The sequence below is a fragment of the Heterodontus francisci genome, chromosome 4 (genome assembly GCF_036365525.1).
Source record: "Heterodontus francisci isolate sHetFra1 chromosome 4, sHetFra1.hap1, whole genome shotgun sequence".
Classification (NCBI taxonomy): domain Eukaryota; kingdom Metazoa; phylum Chordata; class Chondrichthyes; order Heterodontiformes; family Heterodontidae; genus Heterodontus; species Heterodontus francisci.
Window position 1 is genome coordinate 195,409,438 of NC_090374.1, and position 21,237 is coordinate 195,430,674.

The 21,237-nt window shown below is 43.2% G+C and overlaps 1 long non-coding RNA gene across 2 annotated transcripts in view; it reads right to left on the reverse strand.

Moving 5' to 3' along the window:
- Positions 1–21,237, reverse strand: part of LOC137368768 (uncharacterized) — a 1,225,970-nt gene that overhangs the window by 427,625 nt on the left and 777,108 nt on the right. For both annotated transcript variants that reach the window (XR_010974829.1, XR_010974830.1), the window contains exon 4: positions 6,148–6,209. This is a non-coding gene — a long non-coding RNA (uncharacterized lncRNA). The remainder of the gene's footprint in view (positions 1–6,147; positions 6,210–21,237) is intronic.

A 21,237-nucleotide genomic window follows, 5' to 3' on the forward strand; every position in this document is an offset into this window, starting at 1 on the left:
TTCACAATGTACGAGGTTAGAAGTAGGCACCACAATCAAGCAGCCAGGTTGATGGAGGACATATATGAGTGACAGGAAAATGGTGGCTGGAGGTTAAGGCTGGGAGAGAGTGACGAATTGGAGGATGGAATAGGAGGGGTGCACATCGCAAGTCAAAGAATTAGGAAACACGTTTATAAGAATTCTACCCTAGGAAATTGCTTTTTTGATGGTTTCTGGACAACATATCGCAGCTGCTTATATAAACCTTTTCAACGAATAATCATTGTGCAAAAATTCTCAATAGAAATAGTAAAGTTGGGTTGTAATCATTTAATCTCTCTCTCTTCAGCCAACCTCTCTCACTGAAGTAAAAATACTTTAGCATGGTTTTCCTGCCAAAAAAATTACCTCAACTCTGTTCCAAGTTTAATGCTCCAGCTTGTTAAAAAAAAAATTTGAAAAAATCAAACTCATCATTATTGTTACAGCTCAAGGAAAGACAGAGATTAAATGACAAAGCCATCGTGATGAAAACAGGAAGATAATTTCGCAGTGCACATTCCATAGAAATTACAACAGGGAAACATGTCTTTTTGCTGTACAAGTCAATGCTGCTGTGTATCCTCCACAAGAACAATCATTTTGATCCAATGTGCCAGCTCTGTTCCTCTGTCTCTTTAGTCCCCTTTCCTTCAACCACCTATCAAAGCTATTCCTACATGTTGATGCGGTCACTAACTTCAGTAATGCTTTCCATAGCTTCATAACCTGCTGTGTTACTCCTGCTTTCAGTCCTAAATCTCTTAAAATTATCTTATATTATGCTCCCAAGTCCTCGGCCTCTTAAGAACAGGAAACAGTCTGTTTCTATGAACTCTGTCCAACTGCCTCATAATTTAAAATTACCTTGGTTAACTCACCCCATACTCTTGCATTCTTTGAATGCAACACGCTGGAAGTTGCAGGCACAAATATAGTCATTAATTCCCTACAACTGGAAAGTTCATCAAATCAAACCAAAAGCCTGAGTAAAAACATCGAATCTCACTGATGGCATTGATTCTTAATTCTAGTGAACCATCTGAAGTGTTGCTCATGATAATCCAGGACTGAGACGCTTCTTTTAATAATTACTGCAGTCGCACTATAGCATAAATGAAACAGCAGTTCAGTCCTCACTGTAATACAACACATTCATTTTAGCATGTAACAAATGACTAATTTAACAAAAATATTACATACCTTACTGACAGGCAAAAAGATAAACTTGACAAATGTATTATTTGAAAAACTATTCATCTATTAGTTTACAAAACTCATTAAAGGTACGAGTAACTGTTATTCACTTTCCAAAAATCTTGTCAGTTATTCTTCATAAAATATATTTCTTGCTGATCTCCCATCTGAATTTACAGTATGTGCCTAAATTACAAGCAGTTGATGTATTTATTCTGGTTTGCCTTATTTCTTTTAGTAAGGCATATAATAATAGAACATATACCTCTCCCATATTTCCCATAGAGGTTGTGGGCCGAATTTTCAAAGCCCACTGAGTGCAGGAAGAGCAGCGAGCACAGTTTGAATACTGTATTCTCGGAGGTTGACACTGGGTCTCGCTGCCTCCGGAATGCAATGCTATTTTCAAAGTGCCACAGGCAGGGAGGGAACGGGTCGGACGCTCACCTCCAATTAAAGAGCTCATTAACAGGTTTGTCAGTTTCAATGAACAATTTTTAAAGGATGGAAACGGGGAAGACACCATGGGGGAATACGACAGGGTTGTGAAGACGTGAACAGTGCAAAGTGATATAGCAGCTACGGGAAGGGATGATTAAATTAAAGAGGCAGCAAATTAAGCTTAACTGCTTCAAATATTCCTCAGTGTGGCTAGTGCTGCATCTGTAGACTTGCTTTTCTCAGTGATGAGTGGTAAGAATCCAGAGCTGCTGGCATCACTTGGGAATCTGGGGTTGGCAAGGGAAGGCCTGGTGAACACACAAAGCCCAGCTGAGGGAGTTCAGATGGGAACAGGCTACTCTGACATTGGACAGAGCAACCAGGATGAGCTTCAGCAGTTGCAACCATCTGGACAGAAGGAGGCCAGAGGAGTGCAATGGGGCGGGGGTGGGAGGGGTGGCGTGCTGCAAGGTGAAGAAGGTACCACCCTAGACATCAGGTGCACAGCCCAACAGTCAGCTACCTCCAAATGACAGAGTGCCAGTGCTGTCGGAGGTGGTTCCTGTCCAGGCAGATGGTCTTGAATGTGTGTGCTCTGATCCACGATGACCTGAGGCCTCACGGCCCCCATGACAGTCCCTTACCTGCAGCCATCAAGGTGTCTGTCACCCAAACCTTCTATTCAACCGGGTCATTCCAGGGATTAGCTATGGACCTAGTTGGCATCTTGCAGCTGGCAGCTTATCAGGCCATCAGGCAGGGTACAGATGCCACTTTCAGGAGGGAGGGGGGCTGCATCCACTTTGACACAGATGGCCTTGCGCAGGCACAGAAGGCATTGGGTTTTGTTTCCATCGCTGGATTCCCCCAGGTACAGGGCATCGTCGCTTGCACCCATCTGACCATCAAGGCACCAATTGACCAGCCCCTGAGATCCAGCAACAGGAAGGGCTTCCACTCCCTCAAAGTCCAACTGGTCTGCAACAACAAGAACTTCCTCCATGTGTGTGCTCGTTTTCCTAGCAGCTGCCATGACTCCTTTGTCCTCCCCTTTGAAAATTGAAATCTGAATCAGTTTCCCACAGGAGTCGGGTTTCTGACCCAAAACCAGATCAGATTCCTGTTTCCCACCTCCGTACTGAAAATCCAGTCCTTTATCTTTGCTAAGATACTGCCCAGGAAGGTTTTCACCATCCTATTGTGTTTGATGACCAACACCTGAATAGGCAGCCATTCCCAATAGTCAGGGCTTAGCTGAATAACTAATTCCGGTTGCAATGTCTGAGTTGAATATCAAAGTTCCTCATTTCATAAAAATCCTCTATGACGATACTTGAAACTTTAAAAAAGTATTATAGTTGTAGAGATGCAGGATGTAAACTTCAAGCCCTATGATATGTCCCGCGCTTTCACACACATGCATTAAGTTCCTTTCAGAAGCTAGGATGGTCAGCCCTTTTCTAATATCATCTGATGTGGGTTGTCCTTCTGCACTCTGGGTTTTGCAGTTCTGCAACAGAAGGGTTAAAAGCAACTTCTGCAATGAACTGTTCTTCAACACACACAAAATTTGTCAACAGCAGATGCAAGTTCCAAAAGACTGAGGTGAAATTTCCAACTCAAACCAAAGGTTCCAAATAGATCAGATCTATGCAGTGACACTGATCTAGTTTCTAACATCAGTTAACATATTTTGTGGCTATTTTTTTTACAATTGAGTAATTTGTTTATCGTCAGTTATTTCCAGCTGTATAGATATACCTCATGGAAGAATAATGGCAGATGCAAATATTTGAGCAATTTTATTGCTTGGCTTTATAATACTTGCTGGTTCATGAAGGACTGCTTTGAAAATAAATGAAGGACTAGTTAGCTTCGTGTTCTGTTGGCTACTTATTTTAGTACTTTTGGATTTATTTAAACAAAATCATTTAATTCACTGGGAACTTAGCAAATATTTTAACTGACAGCCATCTTGTGCTTTAGAAGAGAAATATTTTTGAACGGTGTAATGCAATGAATACGCAATATGTATACATTATAGCATGGTGCTATGGAGGAGTTCTTTTAAGGACAGTTTATGTCAAAATTAGAACTCTGATTTAAACAAATGTGGGGAATTTGGGGAGTGGACTTGCAATGGAGTCTTCCCATGATTCCATGAATCAGACACATTTTTCCAGTTGAAATATTCGCCCTGATCTGGACAGGGGCAGGTTGTGCTAAGTGGGTGGGTGGAGTTTCGGATGCGACACCCGACAGTTGGGGCACCCCCGCATGCTTCCCTCTTTTTTTAAAGAATACAGCAAGTTCCCTGCCTGGAAATAAGTCTGATAGACAGGTTTGGCTTCCAGTTAGGTAGGGAGTAATCCTTAGCCACAGAGAGGAAGCCTTTAGCCACTACTGGGAGCGTGGCGAGGGTTAGGGGATAAGATCCCAGGGTAGGAGTCTGATTCCTGACTCCGTACAGTGAGGGGGAGGATCCTTTTAGGGGGTGTGGGGGAATCATAGAGAGATACAGCACTGAAACAGGCCCTTTGGCCCAAGTCTGTACCAACCAACAACCACCCATTTACACTAATCCTATATTAATCCCATATTCCCTACCACATCCCCACCATTCTCCTACCACCTACCTACACTGGGGGCAATTTACAATGGTCAATTTACCTATCAACCTGCAAGTCTTTGGCTGTGGGAGGAAACGGGAGCACCCGGCGGAAACCCACGCGGTCACAGGGAGAACTTGCAAACTCCGCACAGGCAGTATCCAGAACTGAACCCGGGTCGCTGGAGCTGTGAGGCTGCGGTGCTAACCACTGCGCCACTGTGCCACCTAGGGAGGTTGAATGGCTCGTTGGATGTTGGCGGGGGGTTGGGGGTGGCCATTGGGGCCTGATCCCAGGAAAGCAGGTAAGTTCTCCTGCTCTTCCTGGCACACAAGCAGGGGTGTAAAGGCACTTACCTTCTCCCCAAAGCTGTCCTCACCTCCCTTCAGCTGACAGGCTTCCCCAAGACTCAGGAAACCCAGTCGGTCAGGGTTAAACCAGCAAAGCAAGTTCAATCTGAGGTTTCCAGCTACATAAAAATATTTAAATTGCCAATTCACCTCCTGTTGTTTGTGCTAGGCTGGGGTTGGATTTAAGATTATTAAAATGTTAACATCTCACCTGACTCCAACCAACCTGTTTTTGGTCACTGAAATTCACCCCATTGTATTTGTACCAGGGTATTGCTTTTCAGCTCAGGATGTGATAAATGTTACTGTAAATTCATTCAAAATTATTGTGAAAGAAATGTACAAGGCGAAGAATTTAAATTGAAGCCCTTAACATGAATAAGGCAGCAGGACTTTATAGCGGTATTACTGTAATACAATGTGGGGAATTTTATTCTGGCGGCAGGGGTCTTGACGTCCGGAAAAAAATGACACCGAGATCTCTGTGTCACCTCTTCTCCAGAAGGCCCGCCGAATCCGGAGCCAATCAGGGACTTAAGTGGACAGGAGCGGGCCTTCCACATGATCAAGAACTCCGTTGCTGCAGGTCCCGCCCTTGGAGAGCTGCCGGCCAATCAGAGGCTGGCAGCTGCAGTGTCACCACAGAGGCGGCGGCTGCTGCTGGAGGTGCACATGTTGGAGGATGAGGAGCGTCGCTGGAGCCAGGCCTCAGGTAAGTCATGGTGGTAGAGGTCTCACGGGGTGGGAATCATGGGGAAGGGGATGTAGAGGGTGTCGGTAAGCAAGGGAAGGGGTATGTCTCTTCGTGGGCCCCCCACTCCCTTCCTGATGTCGGATCCCTCGTTCAGGCACTAAGTGCCTTTTAACGAGTGACCCCAACACCCCCGACCCTGGATCCAGGAAGCAGCCCACATGGTTTGTTGTGCTGTGCTTCCCGTGATGTGACAGGGCCACCTGCCGCACGGCTAATTGCAGCTGCTGCGGCATGAGGCCCTTAATTGAGGTTGATTGCCCATTTAAAGGCCTCAATTGGCGACAGGGCTGGATGTCCTGCAAAACCTGTCGCAAGGGACAGCAGAAAATTCCCCCCAAGGTGTAACCAGATAATACAACGCTAATTATCCATGTGACATTATTTTGCCACCAATATAAATTTTCTTTGCCATTTTAGCCTCGAAAGTACTGACAGTGATAATAGCAAATTAACATTTAATACATTCATTTGACATTGTTCTACCTAATATTTCAATTTTGATGTTAAAATATCAGTTAAAATAATACACAACACACTAAACGTGTACTAGTTTCATCAACAGTAATTTCTGGAATGACAGAACACAGACAGTGTTAGCCCTGCTAACGTTATTTGACATAAGATGAAAGCTCAGTTAACAAATGACAGGAAGTTCCATAAACTTTACCTCAGGAGATCTGGAAGTTCTTTTGAAAATAATCATTCACAAAGTGGCAGTTCTCCTTTCCTATTCATCAAAAAACTGAAATACCACAATAAAAAGTCTTTAACTTACTTCGAGTTTAGCTATTTCTTCAAACTCTGCAACCGAGGCTGGTCAAGATCGTCATTGTATATCTGTTGAAAAAAAATAAATGAAGTATTGATTAATAATGATTTACATTTTGTTTGATTTATTCTATGATAGTAAGTAACCAAATTATATGTAGCACTCAACTTTCTTAAGCTTTTAATGATGTGTCTCGTGTCAATGCAAAATTGAAAACTGTTGAAACCTCCTTTGTAATTTTACTTTTGAATTATTTTATTAATTGGTAGCATTCTCATGTACAGGTCAGAGGACTGAGGGTTCAAGAGCCACTCTAGAGGCACGAATACATAATCAAGGGCAGCAGTTCCGTGCAGCACTGACAGAACACTGCACTGACGGAAATGCCGTCTTTAAGACGAGCCTTTAAACTGAGGCCCATCTGCCATCTCAGGTGGATGTAAAAGATCCCACATCACTATTCAATAATAAGCAGGGGAGTTTTACTGATGTCCATGCCAACCCTTAGCCACAGATAATCTAGTAATTCATTTAATTGCTGTGTACAAACCTGCTACTGCATTTGGCATGCCGGAGGTTGTAAAAGGTGCTAAATAATACAAGTTCTTTCTTATTTCTCTTTTATTTTGGAATGAGCCTAATTTCCCACCTGTGTTCTACTCACATTTAAAATGAACTGACAAGTGGAGCACAGTTCATCCACTGTTAATATTGAAGTGATCAGAATTTAACTGTGGATCAGCAGAACTGCAAGAACAATGTGCAGGAGAAATTCTCTGATCACTATGTGTCCTGACATTGTAATTGTGTTCCTAAAGATTTTCATTGGTCAGTATTTCCAGTGAAATTGTAAAGATGTTCAAAGTGAGGAAACTGTCATGAACACAGTTATGTTATTATACATAGTAACCAGGCCAATTCTTCTTCAAATAGATTAAAACAATTGAGGATGGAAGAGAACAGTTAAGTGTCTGTACTTTGAAATTACTATCAGCAAAGTTATTGTACTAATGCTTACAGGGTGTTTTTTTTTAAAGAATTCCTCTCTCTCTGGAGACTCATTAACCTAGTCCAGTAAAGCAGCTGAGAGGAATGTGTAATGACCAGGTTCAACATTGCAGGACAATATTGTCAACAGTAATTTCCAGCTTTATACCTGAATGCTAGAAGTATATGGAATTATGTGCTGGAGTTGGAGGCATTTGTTGCAACAGAAAATTCCACAAGTGTTGAAGGAGTTACAGAAACATGGCTAATTCCTAAAGGTGGGAGTAAACTCAAAACAAAGAGCTATGGGATGTTGAGAGAAGGGGTGAAGCTATAACTGTACATATACACTCCACAGATAATTAAGCAGTCCATGCCCACATGCGACAAGACCTGGACAACAAGAGTTGGGGAGGTTGAAGTAGAGTTGGCAAAAAATGGAATACAGGTACTGTCTTTTGATGTAATGTCCTTGATTAAAGTTAAGCTCTGTGAGTCCTCGCTCGGGCCACGTGCATAATTCCAGACTTGTTTCTCTGGTACCAGAAGGCCGAAGAGGGGCTTTTTCTATAGCCTTGAAGTCTAAGCTGCTACCATGGATTCCCTGGGACTTTGCTGGAGAGAGAGAGAGAGAGAGACTTTTTCTTCTGCCAGTCCAGTTGAAGTCTTTTTCCTTTCTGTGAGACACAATTCAAAAAGCTCCAGTCTGGCCAGCAGGTAGATCATGTGACCATCTCTTTGTTTGAAACAGCAGCTTCTTGGAGGGTTGTTGGATTTCAAAGCTTTCCAGACAGACTCGGTGGGGGGTGGAGTTCTGGCTCTTACACAGTCAAAGGATGTTGATCACCACGATTGTCCAGGCCAATCTTGTTAACTGAATCAAAGAGCACCCCCATTCATATCTCTCAGAATGTAAATGTACAACCATGTTTTCAGCCACTCAGCTCTGCTTTTTTTAGACAGGTGAGTTGAAATGTCTAGTAAAAAGGTTTCAAGTAGTGTCCAATAATATGAAATTAATGTGTTTCCATTTGGCAGTTGTGATTTCCATCACACTTTCAACGGCATTACCATCAACAAATCCCCCACCATGTAAATCATGGGGGTCACCATGGATCAGAAACATAACCACGGCAGCCACACAAATACGGCAGCTGCAACAGCAGACCTCATATCTCCCCAAAGTCTCTGCACCACCTCCAAGGCACCAGTTAGGAGTGTGGTGCAATACTCTTCACTTGACTGGACGGGTGCAATTGCAAGAACACTTAAGAAGCTCACCACCATTCAGGACAATGCGCTCAGCAGGTCATCCACCATGTTAAACATACAACCTCTCGACCACCAAAGCATCATGGTGGAAATGTGTACTATTGACAGGATGCACTGCAGCAACTTGTTAAGGCTTCTTCAATAGTATCTCCCAAATCCAAGACGTCTGCCATCTAGAAGGACAGGCAGCAGGTGTATTCTAACATCATCACTTTGAATGTATTTAACAAGTCACAAGCTATACTGACTTGGGCATACATTATTGTTTCTTCATTGTTGTTGAATGAAAATTCTGGCACTTCCTCCTTAACAGCACCCAGTATAACGTTCACCTTATGTACTGCAACAGTTCAAAATCAAGGCCTTCTCAGGCGAACGAGGGATGGACAATAAGTACCATCCTTGCTTGTGACACTCACATCCTGAGAATGTAAATGAATTGAAAAACTTGGAACAGAAGAATATTTTGCACATGGAGCCTATGCACAAATGGTTAAAAGCTCATTGAGGTTCCCAAGTTTGTTTAAAATAGGGCAAAACTGCAGACGACACCTAGAGCACTCATCACTGCTCCAAATTTCAATAACCATTTGAAATGGTTTTTATAAGGTGAGTTTGGATAAAAATTACACAATTTATTAGCGGTCTTTTCAAAATAGAATCACCGATCATCACAGGACATGCTACAGCTTGGGCTCTAAAATCCATACTGTTGAACAAAATGCTCTTCCCCAAAGCTAATTCTTTGCCATAAAGGGATACCCTTAAGGGTGGCCAACAGCCCCATAGGAGCTGCAGTCATCGGATAATCCATGATGGCGACCTTGGTGTTCTTCAAGTGTATTTTGCATTTTGCGCTTGGAATATTGTCAAGATATTTAAATTAACTGACCTCATGTCAATGGCACATTCTCGACCTGAATGCACAGACAGCAGCAGATACCTTGGTCCATAGTCCTCCCTGGCGCCAAATCCAATCAGTGTGATACAAGCTTCTGAAGGACACTTCACACCATTCGATTGTGAGCTCTAAAATCAGATTGGAACCTGATTCTGCGTTACACTGGCACATTCTCATTTCTGTGATTTTAATCTTTGAAAGATAGCTGATATTGTCAATTGTCTAATCAATCAGGAACCATGGCAATGAATACGGTGGGTACTTTGAATTTAATCAGAGTTTAAGACGGGATATAACACACCAGTTATATAGCAAAAACATACGCCCTTGATAAGTCGCAAGCACCAGTCCAGCTCGGGCAGGATAGCTGGCATGCACAAACAGCTCTTTCTTTTTCTTTCCCTTTTCTTCTTGGTGCCTCGTGTCTTCACAACTTCTCAAACTACCGAAGAGTGTTAGCCTAGATATACCCTTAGAAGTTCCACACCACTGGCTACTGTACTACAGCCTCCCAAAGTTTCTTACTTTATACACTTCTTCAGGGGTGGACCTGGATGGATTATTGACAGGGCCATTTAACCCTACAAATATTTACATTATTAAATACCCTATAAAATGTCAAGCTCTTTGCCTAAACCTTGGTTGAAAAGACTGCCATTAATGTCATTCACCTGTCATTAACGTCTTGAAACCTCGCATGTACTTACTGTCCTTGACCAATCAGGCCTTACATCATCCTGTCCTTATCTCACCTCAAGTTGCTCTCTTTGATCAGCTTCATCCTCCCAGAAACATTTTCCATAATCGGCCTTTAAAGCGAACTTGCAGCAGTCTCTTTCTTTTTATTCATTCATGGGATGTGGGCATCGCTGGCCAGGCCAGCACTTATTGCCCATCCCTAATTGCCCTTGAGAAGGTGGTGATGAGCTGCCTTCTTGAACTGCTGCAGTCCATGTGGGCTAGGTCCACCCACAGTGCTGTTAGGAAGGGTTTTCCAGGATTTTAACCAGCGACAGTGAAGGAACAGCGATATAGTTCCAAGTCAGGATATTGTGTGACTTGGAAGGGAACTTGCAGGTGGTGATGTTCCCATGCATTTGCTGCCCTTGTCCTTCTAGTTGGTAGAGGTCATGGGTTTAGAAGGTGCTGTCTAAGGAGCCTTGGTGTGCTGCTACAGTGCATCTTGTAGACGGTACACACTGCTGCCACTTTGCGTTGGTGGTGGAGAGAGTGAATGTGTGTGGATGGGGTGCCAATCAAGCGGGCTGCTTTGTCCTGGATGGTGTTGAGCTTCTTGAATGTTGTTGGAGCTGCACCCATCCAGGCAAGTGGAGAGTATTCCATCACACTCCTCACTTGCGACTTGTCGATAGTGGACAAGATTTAGGCAGTCAGGAGGTGAGTTACTTGCCACAGGATTCTTAGCCTCTGACCTGCTTTCGTAGCCACGGTATTTATATGGCTACTCCAGTTCAGGTTTTGGTCAATGGTAACCCCCAGGATGTTGATAGTGGGGATGCAACGATCACAATGCCATTGAATGTCAAGGGGAGATGGTTAGATTCTCTCTTGTTGGAGATGGTCATCGCCTGGCACTTGTGTGGTGCGAATGTTACTTGCCACTTATTAGCCCAAGCCTGGAAAATGTCCAGGTCTTGCTGCATTTCTACACGGACTGCTTCAGTATCTGAGGAGTCACGAATGGTGCTGAGCATTGTGCAATCATCAGCGAACATCCCCACTTCTGACCTTATGATTGAAGGAAGGTCATTGATAAAGCAGCTGAGGATGGTTGGACCTAGGACACTGCCTGAGGAACTCGAGAAGCGATGTCCTGGAGCTCAGATGATTGACCTCCAACAACCACAGCCATCTTCCTTTGCGCTAGGTATGACGCCAACCAGCGGAGAGTTTTCCACCTGACTACCATTGACTTTAGTTTTGCTAGGGCTCTTCAATGCCATACTCGGTCAAATACTGCCTTGATGTCAAGTGCAGTCACTCACACCTCACCTCACCTCTTGAGTTCAGCTCTTTTGTCCAATGTTTGAACCAAGGCTGTAAAGAGGTCAGGAGCTGAGTGGCCCTGGCAGAACCCAAACTGAGTGTCACTGATCAGGTTATTGCTTAGCAAGTGCTACTTGATAGCACTGTTGATGACACCTTCCATCACTTTACTGATGACTGTGAGTCGACTGATGGGGCGGTAATTGGCTGGGTTGGATTTGTCCTGCTTTTTCAGTCCAGGACATTTCTGGGAAATTTTCCACATTGCCAGATAGATGCCAGTGTGGTCGCTGTATTGGAACAGCTTGGTTAGGGGCACGGCAAGTTCTGGAGCACAGGTCTTCAGTACTATTGCCGGAATATTGTCAGGGTCCATAGCCTTTGCAGTATCCAGTGCCTTCAGTTGTTTCTTCATATCACGTAGAGTGAATCCAATTGGCTGAAGACTGACATCTATGATGCTGGGGACTTCAGGAGGATGCCGAGATGGTTCATTCACTTGGCACTTCTGGCTGAAGATTGTTGCAAATACTTCAGCCTTATCTTTTGCACTGATGTGCTGGGCTCCCCATAATTGAGGATCGGGATATTTGTGGAGCAACTTCCTCCAGTTAGTTGTTTAATTGTCCACCACCATTGATGACTGAATGTGGCAGGACTACAGAGCTTAGATCTGAAGCATTGGTTATGGGATTGCTTAGCTGTCTATCGCATGCTGCTTCCACTATTTGGCACGCAAGTCGTCCTGGGTTGTAGCTAGGCCAGCATTTATTGTCCATCCCTAATTGCCCTTGACAAGGTGGTGGTGAGCTGCCTTCTTGAACCGCTGCAGTCCATGTGGGCTAGGTATACCCACAGTGCTGTTAGGAAGGGTGTTCCAGGATTCTGACCCAGCGACAGTGAAGGAACGGCGATATAGTTCCAAGTCAGGATGGTGTGTGACTTGGAGGGGAACTTGCAGGTGGTGGTGTTCCCATGCATTTGGTGCCCTTGTCTTTCTAGTTGGTAGAGGTAGCGGGTTTGGAAGGTGTTGTCTCAGGAGCCTTGGTGCGTTGCTGCAGTGCATCTTGTAGATAGTGCACACTGTTGCCACTGTGCGTCGGTGGTGGAGGGAATGAATGTTTGTAGATGGGGTGCCAATCAAGCGGGCTGCTTTGGCCTGAATGGTGTCGAGCTTCTTGAGTGTTATTGGAGCTGCACCCATCCAGACAGTTGGAGAGTATTCCATCACACTCCTGACGTGCCTTTCGATGGTGGACAGGCTTTGGGGAGTCAGGAGGTGAGTTACTCGCCACAGGATTCCTCGTCTCTAACTAGTTCTTGTAGCCATGGTATTTATATGGCGACTCCAGTTCAGTTTCTGGTCAATGGTAAACCCCAGGATGTTGATGGAGCAGGATTCAGTGATGGTAATGCCATTGAATGGTTAGATTCCCTCTTGTTGGAGATTGACACCTTATTTTGAGGTATGCCTAGTGCTGCTCCTGGCATGCCCTCCTGCACTCTTCATTAAACCAGGGTTGATCACCCGGCCTGATGGTAATGGTAGAGTGGAGGATATGTCGGGCCATGAGGTTACCGATTGCGGTTGAGTACAATTCTGCTGCTGCTGGTGGCCCATAGTGCCCCATGGATGCCCTGTTTTGCATTGCTAGATCTGTTCAAAATTTATCCCATTTAGCACAGTGGTAGTGCCACACAACACAATGGACGGTGTCCTCAATGTGAAGACGAGACTTCGTCTCCACAAGGACAGTTCGGTGGTCACTTCTACCAATACAGATACATCTGCGACTGGCAGATTGGTGAGGACAAGGCCAGGTATATTTTTCTCTCTTGTTGGTTCCCTCACCACCTGCCACAGACACAGTCTAGCAGCTATGTCCTTTAGGACTCGGCCAGCTCGGTCTATAATGGTGCTACCGAGTCACTCTTGGTGATGGACATTGAAGTCCCCCACCCAGAGTACATTCTGCCCCCTTGCTACCCTCAGTGCTTCCTGCAAGTGGTGATCAACATGGAGCATTACTGATTCATCAGTTGAGGGCGGTGCAGCAGGTGGTAATCAGCAACAGCTTTCCTTGCCGATGTCTGACCTGATGCCATGAGACTTCATGGGGTTCGGAGTCGATGTTGAGGAAGCGCTTAGAACTCCCACCTGACTGTAGACCACTGTGCTGCCACCTCTGCTGGGTCTGCCCTCCACGTGATGGTGATGGTGGTGTCTGGGACATTGTCTGTCAGGTATGATTCCATGAGGATGACTATGTTAGGCCATTGCTTGACTAGTCTGTAGGACAGCTCTCCCAACTTTGGCATAAGCCCCCAGTTGTTAGTAAGGAGGACTTTGCAGGGTCGACAGGACTGTGTTTGTCAGTTCCAGTGCCAAGGTAGATGCCGGATGGGAGGTCAGGTTTCTTTCCTTATTGAGTTTGTAGCGGTTTCATACAACTGAGTGGCTTGTTAGGCTATTTCACAGGGCATTTAAGAGTCAACCACATTGCTGTGGGTCTGGAGTCACATGAAGACTGGACCAGGTAAGGACAGCAGCTTTCCTTCCCTAAAGGACATTAGCAAACCAGATGGGTTTTAAATATCAAGATGTATTTTAAATATTCAAACCAGGGTCCCATCGCAGAGTGCCGAAAGGGCCACCACGGAGCTTCCCCGCCCCTGGGAAAATTGGGCCCAGCAATCCCGGCGTTGTGTTCCGTGGTGGCCGTTGCCACTCCAATTCTCCGGCCCCACTCCCGCCAATGTCTGGCCTAGCACAAGATCCAGCCCTTCCAGTGGGGCTAATTGAATAGGGACCTTGGATGCAAACCTTTCACCCATTTTTTCCATCCCTGTATAGGGACTCCTGTGCCCAATTTTACTATCCATCCCACCATCCCATATGAGATCAGCTAACTCAACAGAGACTTGAGTATCGAAGTGAGAACATCCAGCCAGACCTGACTGCTGCTCAGTATCTCAAATATGGGGTAACCCATAAGACCAATTTTCCAAAATAGAATGAAATTTGAAGTTTACATATGAGTCCATTCAAATTCTATTCTTGTTAAAAAAAAATCCCTGATCAAAGTTCTGACATCTTCACAAGAGAATGACTTCATTCAAAGCTGGAAATAGAAAAGTGCATTTATTTCCAAAGGAATTACATTAAGTGCTCAGTTTTATTAAACCCATTGCACACTGGAATATCAATGCCTACAGTACTAATTTCCAACTAATGGCAGATTATCAGTGCTTTGAAACCCATATTTCTCAAAGCTGTGGCAGTAATGTGATTCATTCTAATTGGTAATGAAATCTTACAAGCCAGCTCTGGGGTAACATTAAATTGACAGATTTGCAGTAACAGTATTTTATTATAGAAATGTCAACACCTCTTTCTGAAAATGGATGTCAGCTGCACGTAATTCTGCTACCTGCTTTTCTGTTCATATGTAAATTGAAGCTACGATTTTATGTAATGTATCTGCAGGTGAACAAGCTGCCAACTGCAAATAATTAGCATTTGCTGCTGGCCCTTCAGCTCTCTCTGTCATAATTAAACAACACCCTCATTATTAATTTTTCTAAATAAAATAGTCCTTAGTATTCTCTTTGTCAGAACCTTGGGTGCAGGCCTGTAGAGCAAACGCAGCTCACTTGATCGTTTCATCTGACCTGCAATGCACTGTTTAATTATTCACAAGAGACCAACCACCAATACTGCCTCAAACCTATTAATGTATTAATTATTAAAACTTTCAACGCATGAATAACTCTGTTTTATCCATTTATTCAACACGAGGCTTGCTCAATTAAAAGAACAATTCATTAAAGCAGTATTAAATGAATTCTGTCCCACAAATAGGTAATATTAGGTTATCAGTTTTAAGACAGTGTCATTGACTTATTACTTTGCAAACCGAAAAGTGGTTTTGTCATTGTTAAATATTTGAGTTGAAATAAAATAGATGTATTAAAAGCTATCACTTGGTGAGTTTGAAAATGCGCACCATTTTCACAGATTATTCGTCCAAGTTGAAAGCAGTGAAAATGTTTGGCTTCTTTATGCTTCAGGCATGAGTTTGACACTTATTTTGGAGTATTAAGAATCATCAGCACCAAATGATATTGCTAGCTCCACATTACTCTCTGCTCTGTGTATACATGTAAATGCACAGACTGAACTCTGCTCTCTGATATCACCAAAGTTTTTAAGTTTGTGAAGCATTTGCTCAATTCCAATTTCAGAAAATAAAAGACTTCTGAGTAAAACTGCACAACACCTTGTTCAACTTTCAAAACAAAGTTCAAAAACATATGAACTAGGGAGCAGGAGTAGGCCACTTGGCCCCTGGAGCCTACTCCGCCATTCAATAAGATCATGGCTGATCTGATTGTAACCTTGACTCCCCCCTATAAACTTTTCACACCCTTGCCTATCAACAATCTATCTACTTTTGCCTTAAAAATATTCAGAGACTCTGCTTCCACTGATTCCTTTTGAGGGAGAGAGTTCCAAAGATTCATGACCGTCTAAGAGAAAAAAGAATTCTCCCCATCTCTGTCTTAAATGGGTGACCTCTTTTTTTTTTAAAAAAAACCTCTAGTTCTAGTTTCACTCACAAGGGGAAACATCCTTTCCACAGTCATCCTGTCAAGACCCTTCAGAATTTTATATGTTTCAATCAAGTCATCTCTTACTCTTGTAAACTCCAGCGGATACGAGCCGAGCCTGTCCAACCTTTCCTTCTAAGACAATCTGCTCATTCCAGGTATTAGTCTTGTAAACCTTCCCTGAAAAGCTTCCAATGCATTTACATCCTTCCTTAAATAAGGATACCAACACTGTACACAAACCTCCAGATCTGGTCTCACCAATGCCCTATATAACTGAAGTATAACCTCCCTACCTTTGTATTCAATTTCCCTCGCAATAAATGATAACATTCTATTAGCTTTCCTAATTACTTGCTGAACCTGCATACTCATCCAATCTCACAGAACCTTCTCCAAATCTAGGGAATTGTGGAAAATTAAAATGAACACATCGACTATCTCACTAACCACTTAAAGAAGGACCCTAGGATGAAGTCTATCAGGACCCGAGGACTAGTCAGTCTGCAGTTGCAACAATTAGCTCAGTACCACTTCTCTGGTGATTGTAATTTTCTTGAATTCCTCTCTCCCTTCCATTTCCTGACTTAAAGTTAATTCTGGGATGTTATTTGTATCCGCTATAGTGAAGACCGATGCAAAATACCTGTTCAATTCATCTGCCATCTCCTTATTTTCCCTTATTAATTCCCCAGACTCGCTTTCTATAGGAACAATGCTCACTTTGTTAATTCTTTTCTTTATAAATATCTATAGAAACTCTTACTATCTGTTTTTAAATTTCTAGCTAGCTTTCTCCTGTAATCTAATTTTACCCTCCTTTTCAATCTTTTAGTCATTCTTTGCTGTTTTTTTTAATATTCTGTCCAATCTTCTGACCTGCCACTCATATTTGCACAATTATATGCTCTTTCTTTCAGTTTGATATTATCTTTAACTTTTTTAGTTAACCACGAAAGCTCTCCCCTTGAAAATGTTTTTACTTGTTGCAATGCCTCTATTCTGTGCATTATGAAATATCCCCTTAAATGTCTGCCACTCCATCTCTCTTGACCTATCCCTTAACCTGATTTGCCAGTTCATTTTAGCTGGCTCTGCTTTCATGCCCTCATAATTACCCTTATTTAAGTTTAAAATTCTTCTCTCCCTCATATTGAATGTAAATTTCAATCGTAATATGGTCACTTTTCATCATTTTTATTTATGTGGCAGTTGGAGAGAAGCTCAAGCAATATCAGCACAACATCATTGAGGTATTTGAACTCCTTTTGACAAATCTGGTGTACTTTTAATTGAGCAACTTGAAACAACAGTTGCACTAAATGTTACAGTGCTTCAGACAGTGGTTCAAATATTGGATTTGGACGTCGCTGGCTAGGCCAGCATTTATTGCCCATCCCTAATTACCTTTGAGAAGGTGGTGGTGAGCTGCATTCTTGAACCGCTGCAGTCCATTTGGGGTAGGTACACCCACAGTGCTGTTAGGAAGGGAGTTCCAGGATTTTGACCCAGTGACAGAGAAGGAATGGCGATATAGTTCCAAGTCAGGATGGTGTGTGGCTTTGAAGGGAACTTGCTGATGGTGGTGTTCCCATGCATTTGCTGCCCTTGTCCTTCCAGGTGGTAGAGGTCGTGCGTTTGGAAGGTGCTGTCTAAGGAGCCTTGGTGTGTTGCTGCAGTGCATCTTGTAGATGGTACACACTGCTGCCACTGTGCGTTGGTGGTGGAGGGAGTGAATGTTTGTGAATGGGGTGACAATCAAGCAGGCTGCTTTGTCCTGGATGGTGTCGAGCTTCTTGAGTGTTATTGGAGCTGCACCCAACCAGGCAAGTGGTGAGTATTCCATCACACTCCTGACTTGTGCCTTGTAGATGGTGGACAGGCTTTGGGGAGTCAGGTGGTGAGTTATTCACTGCAGAATTCCTAGCCTCTGACCTACTCTTGTAGCCACGATGTTCATATGGCTATTCCAGTTCAGTTTCTGGTCAATGGTAACCCCCAGGATGTCGATAGTGGGGGATTCAGCGATTGTAATGCCACTGAATGTCAAGGGGAGATGGTTAGATTCTCTGTTGGAAATTATCATTGCCTGGCACATGCGTCTTCAGCCCACCACCCCATTATGTTTTTGGATCTTTCATAACCTTACCGCCTTACATTATTTTTGCTGTCATGTTTTAGATCACTTTATTGGATGAGGACCAGGTCCCTATACCTTCAAGAATCTTAATCCTTGCCTTGAGTTTTAGGTTTTGGTAACATGTACAGGAAAATGTGTTACGTCTTCTTGTTTTCTGATTCCCAGATGTTGGAAATAATCACACTTTAAACTTGGAAAGGATTGACCTTTTCATTTATTTGTTCAGTCACCATGCTGCCTGTTGTAGGATGCTCAGACTGGTTGTCTGTTACATATCACATGACTTTCCAGTGCAACTGTGAATGTGGCCCCACTGGAACACTTACACATAACAACTGGTTCCCAGCTAATTAGTTCCTAGCACTTTACAGATATATAACATCCCTCTTTCTTTCAAACATAATGCCCCATATCAATATAACTGTCAATATAAATAAAGATTATCAACCGACTTTTGGGAATAATCTGAACTCCTTTTCAGAGTCTTTTATTGCGTGTATTATTTTTCCAAAAAATATTATTCACGGTATCGCTTGGGTGGTAAGATGTTGTGTCTGCATCTTGTTGATTTGGCATTTGTTGCTCTCAGTGGTGAGTTGGCATGCTGTACAGGCGATGTTGTGTCACTTCCTGGTGATGTTGTTAATGTTGTCGCATTGGATAGTGAGGTTTCTGGTGTTTTTGACAGTCTTTTCTGTTGTTCCAGCTCAGGTGTAGGGCGAATCTGGTTTCTGTTCCTTCTCATTTGGTTACTGGTTTTGGTCTCAATGATATATGACCTTGGAGTCTCAGCTTCACTAACAACTTTTGCTGGGCTCCAGATTTTCATTGTTGGATCCCGTACATGTACAGTTTGTCCTTTCAACAGTTCGGGTAGGGATTTAGCATATTTGTTGAAGTGTTGCTCTCCTCTTACCTGATCTTCAGTGAGTTGTTGTCTCACTTCCTCCTGGTCGCTTGAAGGATGTATTTTGCTTGGCAGAGTAGTCTGATATTTTCTTCCATTCAAAAGCTCTGCAGGTGATTTCATGTCAGCCTTGAGAGGTGTGGATCAGAGTGACAATAAGGCCAGGTTTGGGTCTTCCTTCATCTCTTGGCATTTCACAAGTATTTTTTTGACCATCTGGGCGTGTCTTTCTATAAATCTGTGTCCCCATGAGTAGTGTGGTAATGAGGTGATGGTGTTGAACCCATACTGGTCAGCGAATTCCTTAAATTATCTGGATGTAAATTAGGTGCCATTGTCACATATTAATCTTTCAGGAATCCCTTGCTCTGTGATCAGAACTCGTACTGCTGAGATGATTGTTGTGACTCTCAAGTCTTCTGTCTTCCGGATAAAAGGGAACTTTGAGTAGTAGTCTGCGACTATGAGATATGTGTGAATAAATCGACTCCTGGAGTGTGCCATGGTCTGGGTGTTACTTCAGTAGCTATCATCGCCTCATTCTGCAGTGTGTTTCTGTACTTCTGGCATACATTGCATGCAGACACCATATTTTCGATATCTTTGTATATGCCTATCCAGTACACAGCTGATCTGGCTCTGAGCTTACACTTCTCCATTCCCATGTGGCCTTCATGTATCTTCTGGAGAAGTTCTTCCTGCATTGTTTTGGGTATGATTATTCTGGATCTGGCCAGGAGAACACCATCTTCTACTGAGATGTCATCTCTGATAGACCAGTACTACCATACTGTGTTTGCTGTATCCTATCAGGCCATTCTGGATCACTTGCTGAGATAGCATCTGTAACTCCTCATCTTTGCTGGTCTCATCTCTAATTTGACTCAGTTTAGGTGGTTTTACATTCACTAGGTGATGAATCTTTATATCTAGATTTTCTATCTCATGTTTCTCCTGTGGTGACAACCAAGATAGGGTGTCTGCCAGCACCACTTCTCTTCCTGGCTTAGATTTCAAAGTGAAATCGTAACTCTGAAGCCTCAAGAGTAACCTCTGCAGTCTTGCTGGTGCTTTACATAGATTTTTCTTGTAGATCTGCTCCAGTGGATGATGATCACTCTTCACTATGAACTTTCTCCCATAGAGATATGTTTGGAACTTCTCACATACATACACAACTGCCAAAAGCTCTCTTTCTATGTTGGCATATCTTGTCTCAGCTGATGTGAGAGCTTTAGATGCAAATACTATTGGCTTTCCCTCTTGTACAAGGACTGCTCCCAGTCCTTTTGTGGAAGCATCTACTTGCAGAGTGACAGATTTCGTTCTGTCATAGTATGACAGAATTGTCTCCTTGCATACTACCTTTTTGAGTTTGTTGAAACTCCAGTCATGTGACTCAGACAACTGGTACTCTACATCTTCTTTCATCAGTTCCCGCAGGTTTGCTGTGTGTTCCAACATGTGTGGAATAAAGGAGCATGTGTATTGTATCAAGCCAAGGAAACTTTTCAACTCCCTTTTATCTCTTGGGGCTTCCATTCCAGAGATGGCTGAGATTCTTTCAGGACTTTGCTTGACTCCGTCAGGTACGTACACCATTCCGAACAACTGGCATTCTGGCACTTTCACAGTGCATTTGTCTGCATTTAGCTTAATCCCAAGCTTTGTTGGTTCTCTCCATGGCTTCATGTAGATGGTTGTCATGAACTTTTCCATCTACACCATATATCTGGATATCATTTGCTCTGCTGACTACTCCTTTGTATCCCCTGTATGTCTCGCCTACTTTCTATTGGAACACAAGCTGGCTCACTTTGAGGCCAAAAGGTCGACACAGAAACTTGTACCATCCAAAGGGTGTGCTGAATGTTGTCAACAATGAAGATTCTGCATCTAGCTTCACATTCCAGTAGCCATTTCTGGCATCAGGTTTGCTGAAAACTTTTTCCCCTGCCAGTGCTGGTGTGATTTCTTCCATTGTTTCAATAGGGTAATGATCCCTCTTTATTGCTTGGTTAAGATCTTTGGGATCTAGGCAAATTCTTAACTGTCCACTTGGCTTCCCTCTCACCACGATAGAGCCTACAGATTGAGTAAATTCTGTGACTCAGTGATCACGTTCTTTTCTTCCATTTCTTGGAGCTCTCTTTCAAACTTTCCTTTTAGTTCTATTCATACTTTACATGGGGGATGAATCACTGGTTTCATCGTTGGGTCAATAGTGATGTGATACTCAAAATCTTCAAAGCAACCAACCGTCTCATCAAA